The sequence below is a fragment of the Pelodiscus sinensis genome, chromosome 5 (genome assembly GCF_049634645.1).
Source record: "Pelodiscus sinensis isolate JC-2024 chromosome 5, ASM4963464v1, whole genome shotgun sequence".
Lineage (NCBI taxonomy): Eukaryota > Metazoa > Chordata > Testudines > Trionychidae > Pelodiscus > Pelodiscus sinensis.
The window spans coordinates 2,639,297-2,665,440 of NC_134715.1; positions in this window are offsets into that span (position 1 = coordinate 2,639,297).

The following is a 26,144-nucleotide window of genomic DNA, read 5'->3' on the forward strand; positions in this document are numbered from 1 at the left end:
TACGACGGTGAAGAAATTGTAGCCTTACAACGTGAAAGACTTTCTTAACTGCCTTTACATTTATAATACTCAAAATAAAACCCTGCAACCCATTAAGTATTTGTGTCGCTTAGCAGGGGCCATATTTTCATCACGCACATCTTGATTTAAATTGAACACATCATATTGCATTAGGAAAAAATATAAGTTTCATCCTGGAAGATGGCATAACTCACAAGTGGTATAGCTAGAAGCTAGTCGATGGCTTACTTATAAGTGGGCAAATGTAATATCCTCCCTAGCTTTAGGGAATATGATTTTCTGTGTATATTTTTCATACTTCAGTAATTGTTTGGTGTATAAGAGGGTGAATTTGCCAGTAGCCACCAGCTTATTTCTTTCCCTAATGCAGTTAATAGAGAGGAAACAATTTTTAAAAGGTTTTTTGGAAATCTCTGTCATTCTAAAGCCGTTTTCTGAATAAAATTTTCCTCTTGGTGAAGTACAGTTGTGGAGAAAATGATCTCAGGCTGAAGTATTTATTGAATTATAAACTGTGGATCCCTGAGTTTCCTTAAACAAATCCATACGAGATGTCAGTTGCTGTGGCCAGGCTTAGAAAGAAATGCAACTCAATATAAAAATTCTTGCTAAGCAAACTACACATCCAATGGCTTTTTATTTATTTTTTAATTTGCCCCTGGAAATTTAAAGAAAAATGTCAATGGGATGTAAAACTATTCTAACTGCAGGCAATGTTTCCTGGCATGAATGTTGGCATCACACGTATTTCTAAAAAACCGTAAGGAGTCACAGATTCATATTCGTGCGTGGGAGGATGCGGCTATTTCCAACACATGCTGGAAAATGTATTCAGTCAGGGCGCATCTACACAGCAGGGCTTAACTCAGAACAAGCTACGTAAATTGAGCTGAGACAATTGTGTGGTGTAAGTCGAAATAGCTTATTTCCAAATTTTGGAGCATCTACACAGCACTTACTTCAAAATAGAGCACGCTTCCTCCGACTTCCTTTACTCCTTGAACAATGAGGATTATGGGAGATGAAATAAGAAGTCCTCCAGCCTGACAGTATTTCTACATTATTTTGAAATAACTGCCTGTTGTGTAGATGCGGACTAAGTTCTTTCGAAATAATGCTGCTGTGTAGACATACCCTCAGAGAATGGACTTTCCCGTTTAACGCACCCTGGCATTCTGAAAGTTCCAAGGTTGAAGGGAAATACCAGAATTCTTAAATTGATTTTTTGGGGGGAATAAACAGCTGCTAAACTAATGGTTAATTTAAACAAATGGAAAGCAAAAGATGGGGTGCAGAGAGACAAGAGGAACTGCTGTAGAAAAACGGGGGCCAAATTTCCCAAAGAATTCAGCAGCCAGGGGCTAAAGCCGAAACCTTTTTGAAAATCTGCCCGCATCATTTTGATGGCTAAATGGGAACTGAGCGCCTTGGAGAATCTGCTGGCCCGACTCTCAATGTCACTAAGGTCTTCTACACCACAATGGAAGTAACGTCTCAAAGGCCATTTTTCAGAGAGCTGGATGGATTAATATTTCCTCATCACAGGGACTACCCCCCTTGTTTCCTGGGATCCCCAGTCGCGAGCCCCAGTTGACAAGGTCCTAAATGGACGCCTCGTTTCCCTGCACTCAGTCATGGTCCCACCAACCCTTCCTGATTCTCTGGTTGCACAACTCGCTGAGGGTTGGCTATAGATGTCCTCAGGTTAAGTGGATATGGAATGAGAAAAATGGGACAAGCGCTAGTTCACCTGCCCTGCACTTACGCACAGGCCAAAGCTGCTGTCTGGATGCGCTAGGATGAATAAAAGGCTCTGCAATTTCCTCCTTCCTGCATGGCCCTGGTGACGTCTGACCTCTTACCTAGGAGGCAATGCCGGGATCAGTGGAAGAGACACATGGCCAGCAAATCAGAGCTGGTAGGATATTAACAAGCAAAACTGGAGGCGGGGCCACAGTGGAAGAGCTCATCGGCCAGGCAAGATTGGGACGGGCAGTGAGACAAAAGAGATGGTTCTGAATTGGGGTTTCAGTGGGGAGAATTAGCAGGTTGATCATTGGAAGAATTGTTGTTAAACAGCAATTGGACCCTCATTTGGCCTGGGATGACAGCTTTCCACATCTGATTCCTCCCACGGCACCCAGCGTGGGTTGCCCGCAAGGCAGAATTTCATTCTTTTAGCGACCCATAAATCTTGCTTTTATGAACTTGTGTGCTTTATTCGCGTAATTAGCTATTATGGAATATGTCTGCAATGCGAAATGACTTACCGAAGCAATCAGCACTGTCCAGCTGTGCAAGCTGCGTTCCCTACGTTATTGTAATGAGAGCGGTAAGAAAATGTAACATGGGCGCGGCAAGCATGTTAGTGTCAGGCGATTTCATTTCCAGCTGCCCATGGGGAATCCAGCTCTGTAGAAATTTGGCTACTGTTTTCAATTGCATAGGGCTATGACTGTCATTTGTAATGCCCCACTGGAACTGGACTTTCATGATAGGGCTTAGATGTGTGTTACATTGGGATTTGGCTGGATTTGTATTTAATGGATAACTATGCCTAGATGTTTTCAGATGTGGTCTCCTTCAACAGGACATCAAATCTCACCATTGGAAATTCAAAGTGACACTTGGGCATAATTAGGTGGAATTTTCTAAAGCACACAGAGGCCATGAAAGCAGAAGTCCTGTGAGTTTCAGTGGGACTTGTGCTGTTAAGTAGAGCCGAGCAAATAATGGATTTTGAAGCTCCCTGCAAACTTAAAAGGAATATCAAGTTGAATGGAAAATATTTATGTTTAAAAAATGGGTGAATGAAAATGTAAAATAAAAAGGGTCATCGTGAGTCAAATTAAACATTTTGTTGGACCAAAGATGACTATTTTGCTTCGGTTGTGAGCATTTTGGAATGTTTTAAAATTAAAATAAAATTAAAGGAAAGTTTGAAATAAAAAGTTTCAAATGGAAAGATGCACGCATTTCATGTAACAGATCTCAATGTGAAACATCAACTTTTTCACGGTTTTTACATGGCTGATGTTTGCATGTAGAGTAGGGTGATCTAAGCGCCGTCTCAAACCTGTTTTTTTCCTCACTTTTGATCAGCACCTTGGAGTTATTTTAACATTGAAGTGGGGTTGTTTTTGCAGGTAAGAGCCTTCATATCAAAAGCACTGGGATGACACGTACTTTTCTGCTTCAGTTTCTTTTTTTCTTCACTACAGAGTTTTGTCAGAAAAAAGGCCATTTTTCCAACAAAACCTGAGATACATTCACACTGCAATCGCGTTCTTCCAATCGTAAATTGAAAGAACAGAGGGGTTTTTCCAGTGCTGGTAATCCTCTTCCTATGAGGAAGAACCGTTTTTTTTGAAAGAGCTCTTTTGGAAAAAGGCGTGTGTGGATGGGGAAGAGGGAGTTCTTTCAAAAGAAGTGGAACGAGGAAAAAACACAGGTGCCCTGGTGACCATTCCGTTCATAGTAATCACAGCTTAAATGTGAGAGAGCATCTATTCAGCATGGACGCTATCTTTCGAAATAGCAGATTGCTTTTTTGATGTGCTTTTGTGTGTGGATGCTGTCTTTCGGAAGAAGTTTTTTCGGAAGATCTCTTCCGAAAAAAGGTTCTTCCAAAAGAAGCCTGCAGTCTACACATAGTCTTTCTTTCTCAAAATGACATTAGGCTACTTAAAAATAAAAAGTAAATACCGAGACGTAGACCAAAACAAAACAGAAGAAAATAATCCAAAAAACGACACCTAACAATTTCCTAGGACGGTAACCGGTGGTAAACATCCAGCCATTATTAAAGGATCTGGCCAGGTCAGAAGAGTCTTCTTCAGTACCGTTCACATTCCCTATTTCTGCAGTGGGTGAAGTGAAGTTCTGGAAATTATTAAGCATTTGGCTGTGCCTCCAAGTCATATTAGGTTAGAGCTGCAACTATGGCATGATTAAAAGGAAGTGACAGGTGAGCAAAACGAGAACAAAAGGCGCATGCTGTTAGAAACAAATGTCGTTGTTCCCTACATATACGTCTACCCACTCTCAACTAGATACACACTACAGCTATTATAGGTTGCCCAAATAGCAATTCTGTGCTGACTCTCCAGCTGCTCTATAATTATTTATTAATGCGTGTTATTGAGCTGGAGTTCTTTGCAGCAATTTGCCTGAGCGACAAACAGAAAGGAGGAGGTGGTGTGAGAGAGTTACCTAGCAGCTGACTCTGAAGAGCCTTTAAGGGAACACCACCAGACAACTTTGAAGATTGTCTCAGTCGTCCGGCAGCTTTTGGAAGTGGCTTGACCAAGTTGCAGTTAAATTACAGCAGGGGAGGTCTAGGTTGGATATTAGGAGAAACTATTTCCCTAGGAGGGTGGCGAAGCCCTGGGATGGGTTCCCTAGGGAGGGGCTGGAATCTCCATCCCTAGAGGTGTTTAAGTCTCGGTTTGACAAAGCCCTGGCTGGGATGATTGAGTTGGGGTTGGTCCTGCTTTGGGCAGGGGGCTGGACTCAATGACTCCTGAGGTCTCTGCCCGCCCTAGGATTTGATTATTCTATGACTAGGAGAAGTGGCAGTTCACGAACCCACAGGTGGGAAGACAGATTGGATGAGGAGCTGTTGAGGGATGGAGACCTGTGATTAGCCCAGGCTCCTCACCCAATTTCAGTCATTCCCCTCTGCTTGCAGGGTTAGTCTCTCCACACAGGGTCGTTGTCTGTCTGTCTCCCACCTCACTCTTTGTCCCAGATGAGGATAAATAATGTGGGAGAAGGGGAGAAGTTTGGAATGAGGAAGCTGGGGAGGGAGACCTGGACTGAGAGCCAGGGTGGAGAGAAAATTAAGACTTGAACAGGGAGACTATGACTGTCTGGCCAAGGATATTGTAACTGGGGTGCATCTCCTGGTAGGGTGAAGACTAGGACAAGAATTTGGGTGGGGAGAAGAAATAGATTAGGAAGGAAGAGCAGCAGAAGGTTCTGCAGTTATTGGAATACACTCTTCTCCAGAGCCTTAAATAGACCTTAAGATTTCTATGTTCCACCATTGCACTGTGTCAGCAATTACCTGTGGAATCCTCTGGCAAGGAGTATGTGTGTCATCCTCCCTCTAATGCTGGTTCATATGGAAGATAACAACCTACTACTGCTATTAATTTCTCCATTACCTCAAGTGAATGGATCTAAAAGTTCAATATGTATGGTTGTTAGAAAGATGAAATGCAAATGACACTGTTTCCTTGCTGCCTTGTGTAAAGGTTAAATCTGCATATATCCTATTGCTGCTGTTCTTTCGGGAAGGTCTGTGTATGTTGAGAGTAGCAAATCAGTGGCTTTATATGGTTCTGCATGAAACAGTTATTTCTGCATATTACTGGACTCATTCTGAGGCAGAACTCAATCTCCTATTTTAAATGGCTTTAAAATGACACCTGCAGCATGCAACAAATGCATTTTTTTAAAAAAAGATTGTGTTGCAAATGTGCATGTGGATTTATATTGTGTGATCATGTGACCAGATGTTCAGCACATGTTAAGACTAATAAAAAATGCAGGAAGGGAAGGAAAAGGCGCTATGCAGGTTTTGACTCGGACATCAGAAAGGGCCATGCAGCTTTTTGATGGCTGATGTATCAGCCACAGCTTTGTCATATTTTTCTTATCATCATGAGACCCCCCCCCCTTAGTACTAAAGGTGTTAATCTTTCATAATTCCCCACTACTTACAATTCATCTTCATTGTGCTTTCTGCTGAAAAGATTCTTCCTTTCACAGGGAGCTAGTGTGTTGAGAGGCTACGAAGAACTTGCACCATGTGCGCCGGAATTCAGCGGAACTCATGGACTTCAGTGGGGATTTGGTAGGTTTTAGCAAATGTGGGGGCAAAATTGTGCTTCCTTTGGATAGGTGAGTGGTAAAATGGGCGCTCATCTTTATGTTTTCAGGCTGCTGAATTAACTGCACATTGTTTCTATTAAAGTTCTCTCTCTCTCTCTGAGACTTTAATGTATGTATGTCATGGGCTCCTGGATTAGATGATAGATAGATAGATAGATAGATAGATAGATAGATAGATAGATAGATAGATAGATAGATAGATAGATAGATAGATTTTGGCCCAGTGTCTGATCCCACTGAAGTAAATGGCAAGGCTCCTATTCATTTCAATAGGATTAGGGTTCCACCCAATTGTCTGAATATGCTGCTTCCTAGGCTGGGATCTCTTGGGGGCACATCTACACTGCACGGCATTTCGGGATACTAGGGGTCTCCTGAAATAGCTGCCTTGCATTTACACAAGCCACCCATAATTTTGAAATATTTTTCTAAATACTGGGCATGCTATTTCGGCATCCTGGTACACCTCGTTCCACGAGGATTAAGGGATGTCTCAAAACGGCACATTATTTCAAAATTTGGCCCTGTGTAGATGTGCCAAATTTCAAAATGAGCTATTTTTAAATAGATTTAAAATAAGATACACAATTTGCATAGTGCACATTGCGTATCTTATTTCAAGTTTAGGGTGCTGTGTAGATGCACCCTTATTGATTACTACTGCACAGAAAATGCACCTCCCTATTTCCAAAGGATCCTACCTGTACCAGAAAATTATTAACACCCACCATCTTCTATGAAGAGCATTCATAATGCTGATCTGACGTGACTTTGTAAGTAGCCATTTTGCACTCCGTGTCTTAGAGAAAAACAAATATGTAACACAACTCTGGAATGCCTGTTCAATATTTCATTCACCAGTTTTTAAGCATCATCCTGGGAGCAATGAGACAAGAAAAGACTTTTTTTTTCCTTGTTGCAAGCTCTGCAGTGTACGCTCGCTGTGGATCTGGAAGAAGCTTTATCTATTATGACAACCCGACGCATCTCCCGGGTACTCTTCTCTGGTGGAATGTAGTTTTAAGTCAAATCATCCATTAAGTCAGCAAATGGGAAAAAAATTTCCTAGTTTGCTCTAGATGAAAAGCGCTCCAGCACCCACAACTCCCTTCTAATGAAAGCAATGAAGCACAATCATCAACCTAAATTGTTCCTATTAATCTAACCACGTGATCTTGTGCTAATAAACTAGATGAATCTGCAAAGCTTCAGGAATGTGATACATAGAAATAGTCACAATCTCCCTCCTTGTGTAACTGCTTTTGGGTCAAATGTGGGTCCTAAACTTTTCAAACTAAAACAAGAAAGGGATGTTTTGAATGAGCACTAGTTTCTCCTAATTCCCGGAAGGAGCCAGATAATGATTTGATAAACAATTTAAAATTAGGGTATATTTAAAATGCACACGAAGGCCAGGGAGTCTGTTTCTAAGCCCAAGTCTGAGTCTCCATACTGCTTTGTAAACCTGGGTTTACAGTTACTTGGACTTGGATCTCTCAACCATGCCAGTGTATCTCTGCTGCACTACACAGACCTTCTGATGCAGATCTGAGTCCACACTACAAAATGGCAGATCTTCAACCTGAATCACAGCAGGGTTTGATTCTCATCCACTCCCCTAGCACTGGTCTAGGGCCTGGGTCCCTCTAGCACCAGCTGACTCGAGTTAGACTGATTTGTGTGTAGACAGAAGGGGGAGCTCAGTCAGGGCACATCTACACTACACGGAAGATCGATGTGTCCAGAGTAGATCTACCGGAGTTCAATTTAGCAGGTATAGTAGACCTGCTAGATCCAACTCAAAGAGCATCCCTTTCAGTGCCAATATTCCTACTCCTCGTGAGGAGTAACAGAAGCCAATGGGACATTTGCTCCCGTCAACCTCTCGCTGTGTGGATGGGGATTTAAGATACGTCAACTCCAGCGATATAATTTACCTAAGTGGAATTGCGTATCATACTTCAAACTTCTCATGTAGTGGGAACTTCAAAGCCTGGACTTTGGATGCAGTTTAGACACAACAAAGGAGACTAAATGAAGTTTCTCCACATTGATAACAGCTGTATCTCTTGTTGGCAATTTAACTTGCCACTTCTGTCAAAGCTACAATAGTGAAGACTTTTATCTTGTCAAAGTTATTTATTTTAATTTGTTTTCAGCATCGGTTTAATTGTCTAGCATCTTTCACACCTATGATGCATTGCTTAATTGATGTCTTCTTTAGAGGCTGTCACCATCATTATAAGAAGGTTTTATACATTAAAGGACAGATTTTTGAAAAAGAGAGAAAAGTTAATTAAAAATGAGAAGCAATAAAAAGCACAACCACTGAACCAAATAGGAGGCACAAGCAAGAGGAAAGAGCAGTGCAGAAACTTGGAACAAAACCATATAAAATGCTTTGAAGTTTCCTCCAAGAAAAAGGCTCTCCACTAATCAAAATGGCACATTATTAAATCTGTGTCTGAGGATAATTTTAAGTAACTAATGCACATATACAATCTGTCCCTCCTTGGGGAAATCTTTCCTATAAGGAGTCTTTCCTTTATGCATTTATGCACAAGTCTGTTCCAGAAGGGCACAAGGAATTCTGTACGGAACACACAGCCTGATCCAAATTCATTCAATTCAATGGAAAAAAAGTTGTACCGCCTTCAAGAAGTACAGAGGAGCCCATATGCATCTGAACGTCCGGCTGATTGTCCAAACTCATCCTGCAAACCTTTTCAGCCTCCACTCTACCACCGGTCTCAGACTGAATGTCTGCATTTGTTTAAAGGTACCTGATGCACTCAAAAAGCCCACCTTTCATTGAGCACCCCATGACTATTTCATTGCTCCATCTGAACTGTAAAATAAGTCTTAAAAAGGAGATGAGCAAGATTTCATCATCCTCCAGATCCCTCCCCGCGGAATGGGATACTAGGAAACCATGCACTGCTGACAGAATGTAACTTCTGACCAACCTTGTATCGATACTATCGCCATTAGAAACAATGGATTACCCTTGCTGCAACTTGCTTTAACACATGACAACCACCGTGGCGAGGTCTCCTGTCAAGTGCAGAATTAAAGTGTATGTAGAATTAACGCTGCCCCTGCATGCATGACTGGAAGCCACTTACATGATTCAGCAGCATGTCACGAAACATACCTCAGCCTTGTTAAAAACAGAAATAACTTTTCAGTTTCCTGCCTAAATTCGCCAATTCCTTTTCAGATGCTGGTAGCTGATGGTTAGCTCAGCGATTCTGTTTAGACTCCCATAGACTGGGTGAGGAGTTATTACAAAGTAGAGTCGTCCTCATTAAACCAGACCTTTATGGAGAAGTCCTATGCACATTAATGAGTCCTTATTAATAAGGCTTCATTAATAAAATGATTTTAAAAATGAATGGATAAAATTAATTGTATAGAATGTTTTAGGTTTCTATAGAAAGCAGAATAAAATCCATAGTGTTGAATAGGGAATGAAACTCGATAGAAGTTTTTAAAAAAAATCTTACAAAGTTCTACATTATTATCTATTTGTATTGCAGTAGTGTCCCAGGCTAGGGACCCCCATTACATTGAGTGCTATGCAAACACAGAACAAAAAGTAGTTGTAAAAGCTTAAAATAGTAAGGGCATGTCTACACTACAGAGTTATTTCGAAATTACAAGGTGAGCATCCACACAGCAAGCCTGTTATTTTGAAATGATTTCAAAATATTGGGCTTGCTATTTTGAAATAATAACCCCTCCTTCTATGAGGACTAACGCCTATTTCGAAACTGCTATTTTGAAATAGGGGTAGGGTGGCCACTCAGCTGCTGTTATTTTGAAATAACTACTCCCCAGAGTCGTTCAATGTAATTTGAGTTGAGGTAGCGTGTTCACATTAAGGGAGCCTGCCTCGGACTCATTTCAAGGCTTCTCTGTAGCATGGATGTGCTATTTCAAAATAGTAATTTTGGGAGTTATTATTTTGAAATAACCTTGTCGAGTACACATAGCCTAAGGGTTTGTCTTCACAGTGGGGTAATAGAGTCTACAGAGGTGTGATTTCTAAAATGCATAAATGTGTTTCACAGTAATTGGTCCATGAGGACCCTTTTGATGCACACTAAGGCTGTGTCTAGACTGGCAAGTTTTTCCACAAAAGCAGCTGCTTTTGCAGAAAAACTTGCCAGCTGTCTACACTGGCCGCTTGAATTTCCGCAAGAACACTGATGATCTCATGTAAGATTGTCAGTGTTCTTGCGGAAATGCTATGCTGCTCCCGTTCGGGCAAAAGCCCTCTTGCGCAAATGCTTTTGCGCAAGAGGGCCAGTGTAGACAAGGGTGATTTAGGAGCACAGACAATGCTGCAATCTGCCCTACGGGAGTGTGATTTCTAAAGGGCACTAAACGTGTTGCACGTGAATTGGTCTGTGCCTACCCAATGAGTGTGAACTAAAAAGTTCCTTACCGCACCTTAACTTTGTGCTGTTTGCAACTACACAATGTTAGAGGACACGAGAGAAACTTTAGTTCGCACCGGCAAGGTCTACATGAACCAATTAATCATAACATGTTAGGGTGCTTTAGCAGTGCATATTATCTTGGTGTGATTTCTACCCCACACAGAGAAACCCTAACTTGCGCTGCAAAAATGACAGCCAGGAGCCCTTTGACTTGCAATAAGATATAGGTTCCTAAATCACTTAGGTTCTGTGGACAATGATGCCCATTGGCAAACGTATTTTCTCCAAGAACTGATTCATTCATAGTCACATGTCTTGTCTATGTTAATCCAGCATCATTTTCTTGTAAGGGAATGTCACCAAGATGAAATGCATGTTTCTTTAAAAGATTATTACCATCTGGTTGTGGCTATGACCGCTGACCGTAGAAGCTTCAACTTGGGCTCTTAAATCCACTTTAGGTAATCAGATCTGAAAACATTCCCCATTTTCTCAGGTATTTTTTTTAGCCTCAGGTTGCTGCAGATACTTGTAGTTTAATCTTTCCATGCTCATGAAGGGTTTTTGTAGCGCATCATAGTTCTACCTTTAGAGCTAAGATGTATATTAATATTCTGTTCTCAGAAACATGGACACAAGGTTTTAGTGAAGGTTGGACGTTTACTTGTTCATCACCTCATAAAGTATTTGCAGTCTCTCCATCAGAAGCTGGACAATCAGAAGAGCTTTTATCACTATTCATTATTCTTCTTCCATTTCTACATTTTTAGGCCGTGATGCAAACCCCATGGAAGTCAACAGAAAGTTTCTGGTTCCCCCCAGTGGCTTTGAACCAGGCTCTCTGAGTGCTGAGAATGACTTGAGAAGCCAAGTAAAGCGATGTGGCAAAAAAAGCAATCCTTTAGCAAGTCTAGGTAGTCTCATATATGAGGCTGGAGAGTGTGTGTTATTTATAAACAAACCTAATGCACAGATTTGTTATCTGAAATAAACAGAGATCAGTTACATTTCTCACTAACTAATCAACTTTCCTTCATTCCTCAGGGTAGCATAATTTATAGTTTTTTCCCCACACAGCAATTTAATCTGTTTTAAATGATCATTCATACCACAATGTAATCATCTTAAATTATCATACACTAACATTCTATTGACCAGAAATAAAATTGCCATCACTTTACAATAAGCAGGCTAGATTTTGGGTCTCATTTCTTACTTAATATATAGTTTGATTATAGTCAGACATTTTCAAGGAAGACTCCAGAAAACATTGATTTTCCGCCCCTTCTCAATTTCGAAACTTCGTTTAACAGAGAGAGAGGAAAAGAAAGAAATCTATGTTAGATTGGATGAAACTGTTTAGAGGGTTGCTAATTTGCTCCTGGAGTTGGATTCTTTTCTTTCAAATGTCACGGAGATTGATTTTTTTCCCAAAGATAAACCTCAACAAATAAAAACCAATCACATTTCTTTCTTTCCTTTATTTATTTGTGTTTGAAGCAAGGGATACGGCATAGGAAACAGCAAGCGGGGAACTTCTAAAGAGTGGATGCTTTAATGAGCTTTCTCACCCTATTGTAATTAACTTATTGGCTCATTACTAGTTAGCATCTCTCCACCCTGGCCAGGTCTGATGACCACGGGGAGGCAAAAGGGGCAGTTTGCCCAGGGCCCGGTGGTTCAAAGGGTAGTGGCAGGAGCCCTGAGCATTTTAAATCACAATCCGGAGCACTGTGATCCATGCAGCTCTGAGATCTGGAGGAGGGGGTGCATGCCACAAACATGAGGAAGAACTTCTTCACACAACAAATTGTTAACCTGTGGCACTCACTTCCCTTCCAGAGGTCATTGTGAAGCCCAAAACTAAAACAGGTTCAAAAAAGAATTGGCGAAGTTCGTGGAAGCCAAGATGGTCAGGGATGCTACCCCACACTTGAGGTGTCCATAGCCTCTGACTGCCAGCAGTTGGAACCGGACAGCTGTGCATGGTTTGCCTAGTAAATTGACCTGTTCTGTTCATTTCCTCTAAAGCATCTGACATCAGCCAGTCAGAAGACAGAATACTGGACTTATAGAATCCTAAAACCTCAAGAGGACATCAAGTCCAGTCCCCAGCCCTCACGGCAGGACCAAGCACCATCTAGATCACCCCGATAGATGTCTGTCCAACCTGCTCTTAAATATTGCCAGTGACGGAGATTCCACAACCTCCCAAAGGAAATTGATTCCAGTGTTTCACCACCCTGATAGTTAGGACATAAGAACATAAGAACGGCCGTACTGGGTCAGACCAAAGGTCCATCTAGCCCAGTAGCCTGCACCAGGTGCCCCAGAGAGGGTGGACCGAAGACAATGATCAAGCGATTTGTCTCCTGCCATCCCTCTCCAGCCTCTGACAAACAGAGGCCAAGGACCCTATTTCTATCCCCTGGCTAATAGCCTTCTATGGACCTAACCTCCATGAAATTATCTAGCTTCTCTTTAAACTCTGTTATAGTCCTAGCCTTCACAGCCTCCTCTGGCAAGGAGTTCCACAGGTTGACTACACGCTATGTGAAGAAGAACTTTCTTTTATTAGCTTTAAAATAAACTAGGATGTTTTCCCTAATGTCCAACCTAAACCTCTCTTGCTGCAATTTAAGCCCATTGCTTCTTGTCCTATCCTCAGAGGCCAAGGAGAACAATTTTCCTCCCTCCTCCTTGTAACAACCTGTAAGGTACAACCTGTAAGGCTGTCATGTCCCCTCTCAGTCTTCTCTTTTCTAGAATAAACATGCCCACTTCTTTCAGCCTTCCCTCATAGGTCATGTTCTCTAGACCTTTCATCATTCTTGTTTCTGTTCTCTGGACTTTTTGTTGCTCTTCTCTGGAGTACAGTAGGAGGATCCCTCCCATGCAAATTAGATTGTTGGGGGGTGGGTGAGGGGTCTGCTTCTTGAAGGCAGCTCAGTCCCATGCCACACTCAAAGGTACCGCCTGAGTCATTAGATATTTGCATAGGTGTCTGACCCGCCAAAGGGAAGCCAAGGAGATTGGTTCTGCCTCACCGTGCTGCAATTCAGCACAGCAGGCTGAAGGCAACATGACCCAGCCTTCCCATTTCTGCATGCATGCAAATTAACAGCATGTTTGAACGACTCCTCTGACTCATCTCCTCACTAATAATTGCTTTCCTTTGGATGACATTTTTTTTTGATAATTAAGCAGAAGGGACACCGGGTTTGCATAATATACACACGTACATGCTAAATGACAAGTAAGCTTCTATTTCGAAGCATATACAGGAATTTGTTGAGCATTTTATTTATACAGACACACATTTCTCCCCACCCCGATAAGATTAGGCTAGAAGGTAAATAGCTAAGGCATGGTAGGACAAGAAGCAAGGGGCTTAAACTGCAGCGAGGGAGGTTTAGGTTGGACATTAGGAAAAACTTCTTCCCTGTCAGGGTGGTGAAACACTGGAATAAATTGCCTAGGGAGGTTGTGGAATCTCCATCACTGGAGATATTTAAGAGCAGGGTTGGCAGACATCTATCAGGGATGGTTTAGATTAGTGTTTCTTAAACTGTGTTCCATGGCACACTGGTGTGCTGTGAGGCAGTCGGAGGTGTGCTGTGGAGAACAGAGTTCAAAATGGCTCACCCTTAAAGGGGCATGCAACCCTTTTTTTTTTTTTGCCCAATTCCTCCCCCTCCACCCTTTTTTTGTTTGCTCAACAAAAAATCCTTGGTATTCCTCATAAAAAAATTATTGTTTGGTGTTCCTCTGTCTTAAAAAGTGTAAGAAACACTGGTTTAGATGGTGCTTGGTCCTGAAGGGGAAGGGACTGCACTTGATGACCTCTTGAGGTTCCTTCCAGTTCTGGTGTTCTATGATTCTTTACTTTTATGTGAAGCCACCTCTCTGCCCAGCAATCTCACTCCTCCTAAATGGAGATGGAGGCGACGTAGGGCTTTCCCCAACACAGCAGCTGCAATCCTGCCCGGCCTTAGCATGGAGACTGAAACCCTTTGTGCCATGTACCACCCTGCCCCTCCACCGAAGGGCCAGACACGATCCAGTCCAAAGTGAACTGAAGTTCATCGAGTTGTTTATGCAGCATATGCTGTGCTCATTATTTATGTAATGAAACGTTCCTGTGAAATAAAGCAACCGTTCAACACTCCCCCCCACCGTCCCCGACAACAAACAATAATGAAGATCGCCTTTGAATTCCTCTAATTTGCTCACGGCATCAGCACAATGGGAAAGAAGAATGGCCGTTATTAAAAGAAATTGCCACAGGCAAAATATGACCCATTGTATAACACAAAGCCATGAGAACAGAAGGGAAGAAGAAGAAGAAAAGAAGCACCCAGAGAGACTTCCCTCTCCACACAGACTCCCTCCCCTCCTTTTATTTTCAGTAATGAGAGACCGCCCCCCAAGTCTTTTCTACGGCACTGCTGGTGAGGTGCAAAAGCAAAGCTTTTACCCTCGGAGTGTGAAATCTGCATTTGGCGTGGCTTCCTCTAGCAAAGCAACGGGAAAGCATTTTTTTTCCCCTCTCAGCTTGCCTCATATCGATGCCAAACCGCCCCTCCTTGTAAGCTAACTGTATTGGAAAGAGAAGTCATTCTTGCTGAAGGCCCAGAGGTCTAAAGGAATTTAGATTTTGCAATAAATGTCTTATTTTCTAAAGGGATTTAGGCACTGCAGCTCATTGACAGCCAATGTATTTTAGGCTCCTAAAGATGCATCCAGGCATCCAGTGGCTGTAGTATGAAGAAGGCCTGAAACATAAGCCTTTGTATCAGAGGCCTAAAGCCAGGGCTGGAGTAGTGGTGAAAGCTTTGCGGATATAAGGCAAAATCAAGCTGTGAGCTAGGCAGGGTCTGATCACGGAGCCTGGGAAGAGCAGGGCTGATCTTGCAGAAACACATTCCTAAGCAGCACTACGTTCCTCAGGCCATGCACGCCAAAACATTCTAGAAGGTTCCCTCACATTCTAGAAGGTACCAAAACACCTTAATAGCAACAAGTTCCTCAAAAGACGGCAGAAACATGGTGGCCCCTCTTAACGATGACTGCATGATGGATAGAGATACTTGGATGGAACCACCAGGTACAAGGTGGGTAGTTAGCTACATCAGAGGGGGCAGTAACAAACCACCATCTTGTATCTTTTGCCTAAGACCGGATCTACACTAAAGGGAAAAATCAAATTAAGTTATGTTAATTAAATAGCTGGAGTCAATGTATCTTAATTCAAGTTTCCCCACTGTCGCCACAGCTGGTGGCTGATGGGAGCAAACACTTCTGTTGGTTTTCCTTACTCCTTACAGGAACAGAAGTTTGGTTAGAAATCATGATTTTGATAATGAATGTCAGGTTCTTTCCACGACGCCTTTTGGTTTTTTGAATCTTTAGCATTCATGTTTTCCACCCTTTCCCCACAAAAACTTTGGGTGTCTCTGCACAGTCTTAGGACTTAGAACAGTATTGCTTTTGAAATGGCTGTAATTTAAACACAGCACAATTGCAAAATGTTTATATGTAGCTCATTTCAAATGTGCATTTACATTTTTCTAAACCTATACTTCAGAAACAACGAGCTGTCCTGTGGTGCCTTAGAGACTCACAAAAATAGAGAGTATCCTGAGCTTTCGTGGGTAAAGCCCACTTCCTCAGCTGAGCTATCAGAGTACAAAAATGGTTATAAAAGTGCTTTATTAAGTGAAATAAGGGGACTGTGCTATAACAATACTCAGACCTTGATTACTACATTTGAACCAGGGGATCGTATTCCCTTATATTAGTTTGGAAACTGATGTAACAGTACAAAAAGTTGTGTGTGGATTTGCCTTTTTTTACAATGAAAACTGAGGCGCTCAAATAATCACATGACTCCGGGAGTTGGGGGCTTTATGAAAAATAGCAAATATTCCATGACTTGCGTTAAAACCACAAGGCTGCGTCTACATTGGCAAGATTTTGTGCAAAATCTTGCCGCCTGTCTACACTGGCCGTGAGAATTTGCGCAAGAACACTGACTTTGTAATGTACAAAATGGCTAAAATGGCCATCGGAGCTTTCTTGCGCAAGAGAGCGTCTACACTAGCACGGATGCTTTTGTGCAAAAGATAAAGAGCTGAAGAATTTCAGAAGCACATAAAGGATTTAGGAACATGAGTTGTTGACTTGTTTTCTTACCTCCTTCATTCAGAAACACCCTGCCCCTCCAACCGTCACTGAAAGGAAGTGTACCAAAGTGCTTTTAAAAAAAAAATTTTAAATCCTGAGATAAAATTCCTCTGTCATCATTTGCTTCCGTTGGATCCTTGGCAGAGCGACCTTGCGGATGAATTCAAGCCTCCACTCTGAAATGACTGTTTTCATGCTGTTTTCCTCCAATTTATTGTGTTCTGTTGCAGAACGACCATGGTGCCGTATGCCCAGGCTGCACATTAAAATGAGGAATCAAGAGCCAAAACCTCCTTGCATCCAGTGGTTTTCATATGTGGGCAATTTGGAAAATAGGTCCAGATGGCTTAGAGAGGCCCTCAAGTTAGAGATGGACTTGCTGATGAAGATATGCACTAAGCTCTAGCTATTGTTCTACATCCTTGAGTGTTGAAAGGGAAAGCTGCCAAAGAGACTTGGCTTCCCTTGCTGCTTCGGGTGAGCAGCAAGTGCCGTAGCAGCCCTCAAACACGAGACGAGAGCCGGATGCTCTTTAAATACAATAAAAACCTAAAAAAGCAGGGGTCTGGGATGCATTTCGGGAAAGCAGATTAGAACAGGCCACGGTGGAGGAGGAAATCTGTGTTTCTTAGAGGATATTTGGATACTGTTATCAAGAATAATTAGCCAAGTCAGAAAAAAGTATTTCCTAATGTTGCTGAGTTTGTAGGTCACTTTGGACACAGTATTTGTGTCTGGGCATTTTGAAAGTGTGGCCCTCTCTGTTCCATGTAATGGGAGTCCACTGTGATATGTGCCAGCCAATATTGTATATAAACTTGGGTGGGGGGGGAGAATAACAACCCAAACTCCTCCTCCTCTTGACAGCCACAACAACTAGCTTGACCAATTGTGTATCAAGTCACACGAGCAGGCAGGGTACTGTTTGGATTTTATATTCCACCTCTCCGGAGTTCCCCTTTCACCGGATGCTCACACCATTTAACCTTTGCGAAAACCCCAATATGTTACTGAAGAATCCTCAAGCAAACCAAAAGCTCTCTAGCCACACCAGAGGAATGTTTTGAACCGCTGCCACCTTCTGACACTTTTGAGATGTTGCACCAAGCCAAAGCACTTCGTTCTTTTTATCAGTAGCGATAATAATAATAATTTCTTTATTATATAATAATGCTTTGTTCTACTGTAGTGCCTAGCAAGCTCAGAGCTCCCTTCTGCTAGGTGCTGTCCATAGACAGTTAGAGCCCTACCAAATTGAAGGCCATCAAGAACACGTTGAAGACCATGAAATCTGGTCTTGCCTATGAAATCTCATTTTTTTGGGGGGTGCTTTTAGTCTAACCACAGGCAGATTTCATGGGGGAGACCAGCGCTTCTCAAATTGGGGGTCCTGACCCAAATGGGAGTTGCAGGGGTATCATCAGGTTATTTTTTTATGGGAGTCGTCATATTACAACCCTTACTTCTGCATTGCCTTCTGAGCTGGAGGGACAGACATTTAACTTTTTTTTTAATTCTATGACTGTTGCAGTGACCAAAAAGGGGCCATGGATTTGTAGGACCCCTACACATAGCCCAGGTCTATTACTGAGTGTTTGATTTAGCGGGTCTATACTAGACCCGCTAAATCAAATGCCAGAACATCGATGAAGGCGTGGCCATAGTGAGTGACAATTCGAGCTCTAGAGAGCTTATATTCTGAACAAACAAGATGAACAACAGGTGGAAGGAAAAAGAAAGGAAAAAAAAAAGACTCCAAATCAGGAAAACGAGTTCTCACCTTTAGCTTTTGCGTGAAACTCCTGGCTTCAAAAAGGAATCTCAGTGTATGGTTTAAGTGAAGCATGCACTAAAATGCTTTCGTGAACATGGGCCAGAGAGATAAAGTGATATATAACATGGACTTCCACACAGAACACCATTGCACTAGCAAACAAAGTCGATGAAGTAGCAGAGGTAGACGGGAAGATATAAACACACAGTTACTGAGAATATGCTCTCCAGGATTTCTAAGACAGCATCGCTTCTAGATCTGTAGCAGAAAAGAGTTAAATCACTTAGAAAAGTGTTAATGGGGTAAGTGACTTCCAAAGCAAAGAAACTTATTGGGAAGAAAATTTATGTGGGCAGATGGCATTCCATGTGCCCATCATGGCACTATTACTATATTACTTAATTTGGCAGAAATGCTTGGAAAACAGTTTCACCAGGCTGGCTTTTTTTTTAAAGTTCAGCCAAGATTAGAGTCCCAAATGTCCTTTCTGCTGCATGTATGTCAGGAACCTAAATTGCTCACATACCACTGAGATCATGTGCTAAAATATCCCTCTTTGATTAAATCGGTCAAGTCTAACGTGGAAGGTTAAGCACTCAGGAATGTAAGAGTTTGACCATTTAACCATTTAACTGCTAACCATCAGCTTATCTGCCTTGGAATGTTGTTTGCACCTTTGTGTGCATGTCTTTTATGATACAGTCTAACAGAGTCATGCCTGGTAGAGACCACATCCAGTGTTCCCTATAAGCTGAAGCAAAATACAGGACTATGTAGCACTTTAAAGACTAACAAGATGATTTATTAGATGATGAGCTTTCATGGGCCAGACCCACTTCCTGATTTTGATCTGAGGAAGTGGGTCTGGCCCACGAAAGCTCATCATCTAATAAACCATCTTCTTAGTCTTTAAAGTGCTACATAGTCCTGTATTTTGCTTCAGCTACACCAGACTAAGACGGCTACATTTCTATCCCTATAAGCTGGGCATTTTTGCGGGAACCCGAGAGGTTCAGATGCCACCCAGCTGATTAGCAGAGCGCCCACAGTGCCCAGAGCCAGCAGTATGTGTTTCTCCTGGTGGTGCACATCTGCACATACCTTGGTGCATATAACAATATTTATTCTGCATATATATGGAAAAGCTGAGAGGGAACACTGACTGCATCCCTGCCACATTTCAAGACCTTCTCGTAAAGCGTGGGTGTATTAGTGTTCTCAAAAAGAAAAGGCTGCCATACATTTTGAGCATGGGCAAAACAATGTATTCCCCCTTAGACTTGTTCTAGGAAATGGCTATCCCATTTTGGCTGAACATTTTTGGATATGCAGAGAGACGGTATGTAAAATTCCGCCCAAAGGGACAAAGGTATAATAATCACACGAAAGCAGGGTCTTAAAGTGTTTGAAAGCCTCCTATCCCCGCCCAACCTCATTTAGGATGTATCAAGAGGTTCACAAATCCAAGCCATGTAAATATCAGAAACAAAAGAGATGTGATATAGGAATGTGCCCATCAGACCTCTGTTGAATAGGCGGTAGCAGAGTAAGCACTATTATACCCATAGCAAGCTGTTTTCAGTGATTTTGCTAAGCATAGTGAAATCTCTGATTACACATTTAACCGACAAGGCACATAAGTCAGACGTTAGAATTCAAAAAGCTTGGACAGATGTACTCAGCTTTTTACAGGTAACTTCACTTCTTCTGAATATTGAATAAAACCAAATCTCTAATACCTGCCTGCTCCATGTTGCTGGATACATAATTGGTATGTTATTTTTTCCCCCCACAATTCCTTCTTGTGGGGTTTTGATTTAACCATTCCTTTGGAGTTGGCGAGTTTTTCGTTTTCCAGTCTTGGGCTGTCAGTAGCTAAACTGCAACTCACAGATGAAGGATTAATTCTTCATTTCCTTTTGGGTGACTGTTTCTGTTAGGAAGCCCCAGGATTACCAAAAGATCATTTCGTGATAAATATCCAAGAAACTGAGAGATTTGGTTCCAAATTCCATCCCAACACTTTAGTGACAGGCAGGGGAGTCGACAGTCTACACGGGGAAGGTTGGGGAGGTCTGGCTCCATGGCTCCAGGAAGGGATGGGGCCTTGGGAGGAAGGGCGGGGCCTTGGGTGGAAGGGGTGGGGCTGGAGCAACCAGTTCTCCTTCCCTCCTACTGGGTGGTGTGCCTCTCCCGCCAGGCCTCAGAGCCGCAAGAAGTGTATGGTGCAATGTTCCAGCAGTGATTTAAAGAGCCTAAGGCTCTCAGCAGTGCCGCAGATGTAATAGCAACGAAGACGACCGGGAGCTCCGGGCCCCGTTGAGTTGCTCTGCACCAGGGTACCTCCTCCCCCCGTCAGCAGGCCTGGCGACACAACATGTTCACCATATATGCATAAAATCTCCTCGTTACCACAATTTCTCCAACACTGGTATCCGTTCAAGCTCGCTGCATTTTTAACCTGAATAGTGTAAGCTCTTGGTGAAGCAGTGGGTTAACATTTTATTTTATTGTGCTATAGACTGAGATTGCTAGTCCTCTTTACCACAGAGCAATGGGTTTGGGTATCAAATGCAGACTGCTTTTTATTAAGGAACTTATTAAGGAACTTATTTGCAAAGATGGATATACATTAGGCCATGTCTTCATAAACAGAAGATCAATGCGGATAAATCTTCCAGAGTTCGATTAAGCAGGTCTAGTAAAGACCTGCTAAATCAAACTCAGATGGTGTCCCCCTTCAGCAGCCGGTACGCTTGCTCCTGTGAGGAATAAAGGAAACCAATGAGAGCATTTTCTCCTGTGGGCCTACTGTTGTGGGTATGGTGGGAAAACTCAAATCAAGGTACGTCAACTCCAGCTATGTAATTAATATAGCTGGAATTGAATACAGGCAGTCCCCGGGTTACGTATAAGATAGGGACTGTAGGTTTGTTCTTAAGTTGAATCTGTATGTAAGTCGGAACTGGCGTCTGGGCTGTCAGCTGACCGCGCGCTCCGCGGCTTGGCTCTGCTTTGCCTGGTCAGGGGGGCGGGGGGGCAAAGCAGAGCAAAGCAGAGCCAAGCCGCGGAGCACGTGGGCAGCGGACAGCCCTGTTCGCTGCCCGCGTGTTCCGCCGCTTTGCTCCCCGTCCCCCTGGTCTGCAGACCAGGGAGAGGAAGGGCCCCATTCGTAACTGCAGATCCGACGTAAGTCGGATCCGCGTAACTCGGGGACTTCCTGTATCTTGATTTGACTTTCTCCTTTAGTGTAGATCAGGCCTTATTGCTTCCTGGATGATCTGAAACCATCACTTCTATTTATAGTTAGCTTTGTGCATTTAAAAAAAAAATTCTAGAAACTCGAGAGACATAATGGTCTTATTATTGACGGTTATTACAAGCCTTGTTTATAATATGCTAATACAGTGGTTTGAAACCCTTTCAGACTATTGTACCCATTTCAGGAATTGGATTTGTTTCGCATACCCTCAAATTACACCTCCCTTAAAAAGCAGGTCCTTATGAAATCAGACATAAAAGTACAAAAGTGTCACAGTGCATTATTACTGACAAATTGCTGACTTTCTTATTATTTGCCATATAATTAGAAATTGACAGAAATGCACATGATTGTACTTGCATTTCAGAGTGCTATAAACAAATCGGTGTGTGAAATTTCAGTTTGTACTGATTCCATTGCTGCTTTTTATGCTGCTTGTTGTAAAACAAGGCAAGTACCCAGGTGAGTTAATGCTTATCAAAGTAATCTCATTGTACAATATAAAGCTGGGGAAGATGTTCTATTCATTCAAACCTTCACCGTGCCAGGAAGTTACCGTAGCGTTTCTACAAATCCCGCCCTTCTCAATGAAATGGAAGATGCATTAAAAAGGCATCTGTAACCTTTCTTTGTTTGCAAAGTGCTTATGCTTTAAAAAAACAAGGGTAATTATAACTCTGCGGCCTCTGAAAGTTCACTCCTGAAGAGTGTTTATAAACCTAAATGAGTAATAGAAAGAAACTAACCGCAACATTTTTTTGTTCTCTTCTCTTGCCTTCTCATTTTATACTCATGCCCTTTTTTTGTATAATCACAGAGTATTTTACAGACATTTAGTCCGTAATCATTTTCAGCATAACCCAATGTGCTTAGACATTGATCTGTGACCTGCTTTGTATGGAATGGAGTAATGTAAATATAAAATCCAAAGCAGGCAGCTAAAACAACAACAGAAACGCTACTCGTTAAAAGGAACACAGTTAGCAAAATGTATCCGGAGAGCACAGGCTAGATTTCCAAGGGTTCAGCTCCTAGTTAGGCACTTAAATGAAAGTTTTCTTCAAAGGGCCTTGGAAGCCAGCATCTGCCAAAGAGAAAAATGGAGTATTCTCTGCTTTTTGAGAACAATAGGAGCTGGCACATAGGACGCTCCATGGAAACTTGTCTCCTTATAGTAACTAATGACTTTATGTATTGGGAATTTGCCCCAATTCCAGCAACGAATGCCCAGTCGCTGAGGTATTGCTCCTATACAAACCTGCACTCTACACCTGTGGATTTAATTCTGGGCCAAGCAGGGGTTAGTGCCACCAGTTCCAAATTGAGTATTTCTTGTCCACACTTGGGATTTGCAATGGTGCAATTGCATTGTGGTATGACAGTAGCAGTGACGGGCAGGGGAGCTGACAGCTTGCGTGGGCCTCGGGGCAAGCAGGATATGTGTGTGAGGGGAAGTCTGGCTCCACGCTCCAGGAAGGGCGGGACTGCTGGTGGAAGGGGCGGGACTGGAGGCAGCCAGGCCTCCATACTTCCTGCACTGCAGCATGCCCCACCCCCAAAACAACACGCACTGCGGTAGTGATTTAAAGGGCCCAGTGGCAACTGCCTCATTTGCTCCTCCATCTTTGGCGGGCCTGGTTATGGGCAAAACCCCAACACAGACCCGACATTCAGACCCGGCTAGGGATAATAATATCCAGATGCCTCCCTGAGTTACCACAGCTTAATGTCAGGGCTGCCCCATAGAGCGAAAGGAAATAAAATGGAGTCAGGCAGCCTAGAATCATGCCCACAGATCCAGCTTGGTGCCTCAGTCCTCTGCCCTACTAAGAGGGGAGCGGAGGGGGGACAAGGGCGTTTGTGACGGGAGGGACCATCCCACCAGTGCTGAGAGGAACGCAACGCCGGAGCTTTGGTACAGGTCGCTCTTCAGTGGGGATGTCTAGTGGTCAGGCAGGGGTGTGCCTGGTTGTCATCTTCCTGGGCATCCTTTTCTTGTGGCCTTGTGGAGGTCTCCCCTTCCATGCTGCCGCCCCCCAGCCAGGTCACATATCCAATGCCATGGCCTGTATAAGGCGTCTCGATAAGCGGGGTGCCCTCAGGGTTAACTGGAAGGCCACAGGGTTTGGGGTTGAGTTCTCACATCCCAGTCCAAGGTGTCGTCTAGGCCAGGGGTTCTCCAACTTCACTGCAGCGTGGCCCCCTTCCAACAACAAACGCGAACACCGGGGACGAGGGGAAGGGCAAAACCTGAGCCCAGCTGCCATGGGTGGGAGGGCCAAAGCCAGTCTTGGCTGCAGCATCTTGGCAGGGGGAGCCAAAAATGGCGGCCAAGGCCTCAGCCCCACATGAGGGGTCCCAACCCACAGTGTGAGAACCGATGCTCTAGACCTTCCCCTCTGGCTAGGTTCCCCACAGCGGGGGAGGACAATGCCAGAGCCAAGTGTATCTTGAGAGGTTGCTGGGGCATCCCAGACCCGCCCAGTGGCGGGCAGCTAAGGCCAGCACTCTGGGGTACTCTACAGCTGCCTCCTGAGGTAACTTCCTCCCCAGTACCCTGCCTTCCTCCATTCAAAGTGAAGGCCAAGATAACATTTCCCCTTGTCAGTGAGTCACTAGTGCCTTTCTTATTCACCTGGGGGAGCCCCCCCGGCCAGTCCTCAGGAGACAACCGGTCCTGCCGCCTGCTTTCCCAGCCGCTCGGCATGCTGCTCTGCTCCCTTCCGCTGCCCGGGAGCGCCTCTGCTCCCCTTCTTAAGCTCCTCCTCCCGCCTCCTCACACAGGGATGGGCGGGGACAACGTTAACCCTTTCCTTTCCAAGATGGGGTCTGTACACCTCCCTGCTCAAACCCAAGGAGGGACTATTGTACTGAAAACGGAGGTAGGCCTCTTCCCCGCCCCGATTCCAGACAGCTGCGAGGCATTGGATTTAATCTCATTAGGGGGCACAGGCTAATGTGCGTGCCTGAATCAGGGCAGGCTCAGATGTGTGCTTCAAAGGGAGCCGCAGCAAGGGCCCTGGTTAATTTCAAATACTGTTTTACGTTAATATTTCAACAGGTGCTGTGCTGCTCCATGCATCCAGAGCAGTAAATGGATTTGCTTTTTTGGGGTCTTGGAGTTAATCACCCACAATGACATCTTGGTTCATCTGAACAGAACCAAGCCAGGTTCTGTTCAATCAACCCAGCCAGGGCTTTGTCAAGCCGAGACTTAAACACCTCTAGGGATGGAGACTCCACTACTTCCCTAGGTAACCCATTCCAGTGCTTCAACACCCTCCTAGGGAAATAGTTTTTCCTAATATCCAACCTGGACCTCTCCCACCACAACTTGAGTCCATTGCTCCTTGTTCTGCCATCCGTCACTACTGAGAACAGCCTCTCTCCATCCTCTTTGGAACCTCCCTTCAGGAAGTTGAAGGCTGCTCTCAAATCCCCCCTCACTCTTTGCTTCTGAAGACTAAACAAACCCAAATCCCTCAGCCTCTCCTCATAAGTCACATGCTCCAGCCCCCTAATCATTTTGGTTGCCCTCCGCTGGACCCTCTCCAATGCGTCCACATCCTTTTTGCAGTGGGGGGCCCAGAACTGGACACACTACTCCAGATGTGGCCTCACCAAAGCCGAATAAAGGGGAATAATGACATCTCTGGAAAAAAATGTGACCAATGTGCAATTGCTGCTGCGTAGCTTTGGTTTGGTTTGGTTTTTGCTTTATACCCCTAGACAAGCACCTATGGACCACTCCTATCACCTGTCGGGAAGGAACCGTTATCACTCCCCAAGCAACCCGATCAGAATGTAGCTATGCCTCGCGCTTCTTGGGGAGGGGGGGGTATATACTTGTGTTTAGCAATTGTATTAACCTGAGCTGTGGGTGGAGGTACTATGTAATCTTTTAGACTTTTGGCTTATTGGCTCATAATACCTTGCTGCTAGAACCTATCCAGGGGCTTGGGAACACCTCTCCCCATTGTTTCCCTCCACCCATCTGCTTCCTTAATAGTGTCTTGTGATCATTGACTTGGCAGTGTTTGCTGAGCCCAAGCGGCAAGGTGGCACTCCGCCAGCGCTGTGTGTAATAAGCCCTCCTGCTTGAATCTACACGGGGTCTATATTTTTGGTTCCCAACACCAGACATTTCCAGAAAAAAGTTTAGAATCATAGAATCCCAGGGCTGGCAGAGACCTCGGGAGTCGAGTTCAACCCCCTACCCAAAGCAGAACCAAACCCAACTCAAACATCGCAGCCAGGGCTTGGTCAAGCCAGGACTTCAAAACCTTTAGGGATGGAGATTGAAAATGCAGCAGAAGGTCCATCTTCCCTACCACACAGAGCTTAAGTTGATTTTCCACCTCTCCATCTCCCCCCACCCCATTATCAATTGCTTGTTCCAGGTGCTTAAAATCTTGGCAGCCTTCTCCAGCAGGTGAAGTCTGATAATCAGCTATAAAAAATGAGCATTGCTATTACTGTGGACCGTAACATTTTCTGACAGTGTCTTCATCCCAATCATATGATTAGTGTGTCCCAAGAAAGCTGATGTTTCAAGGGT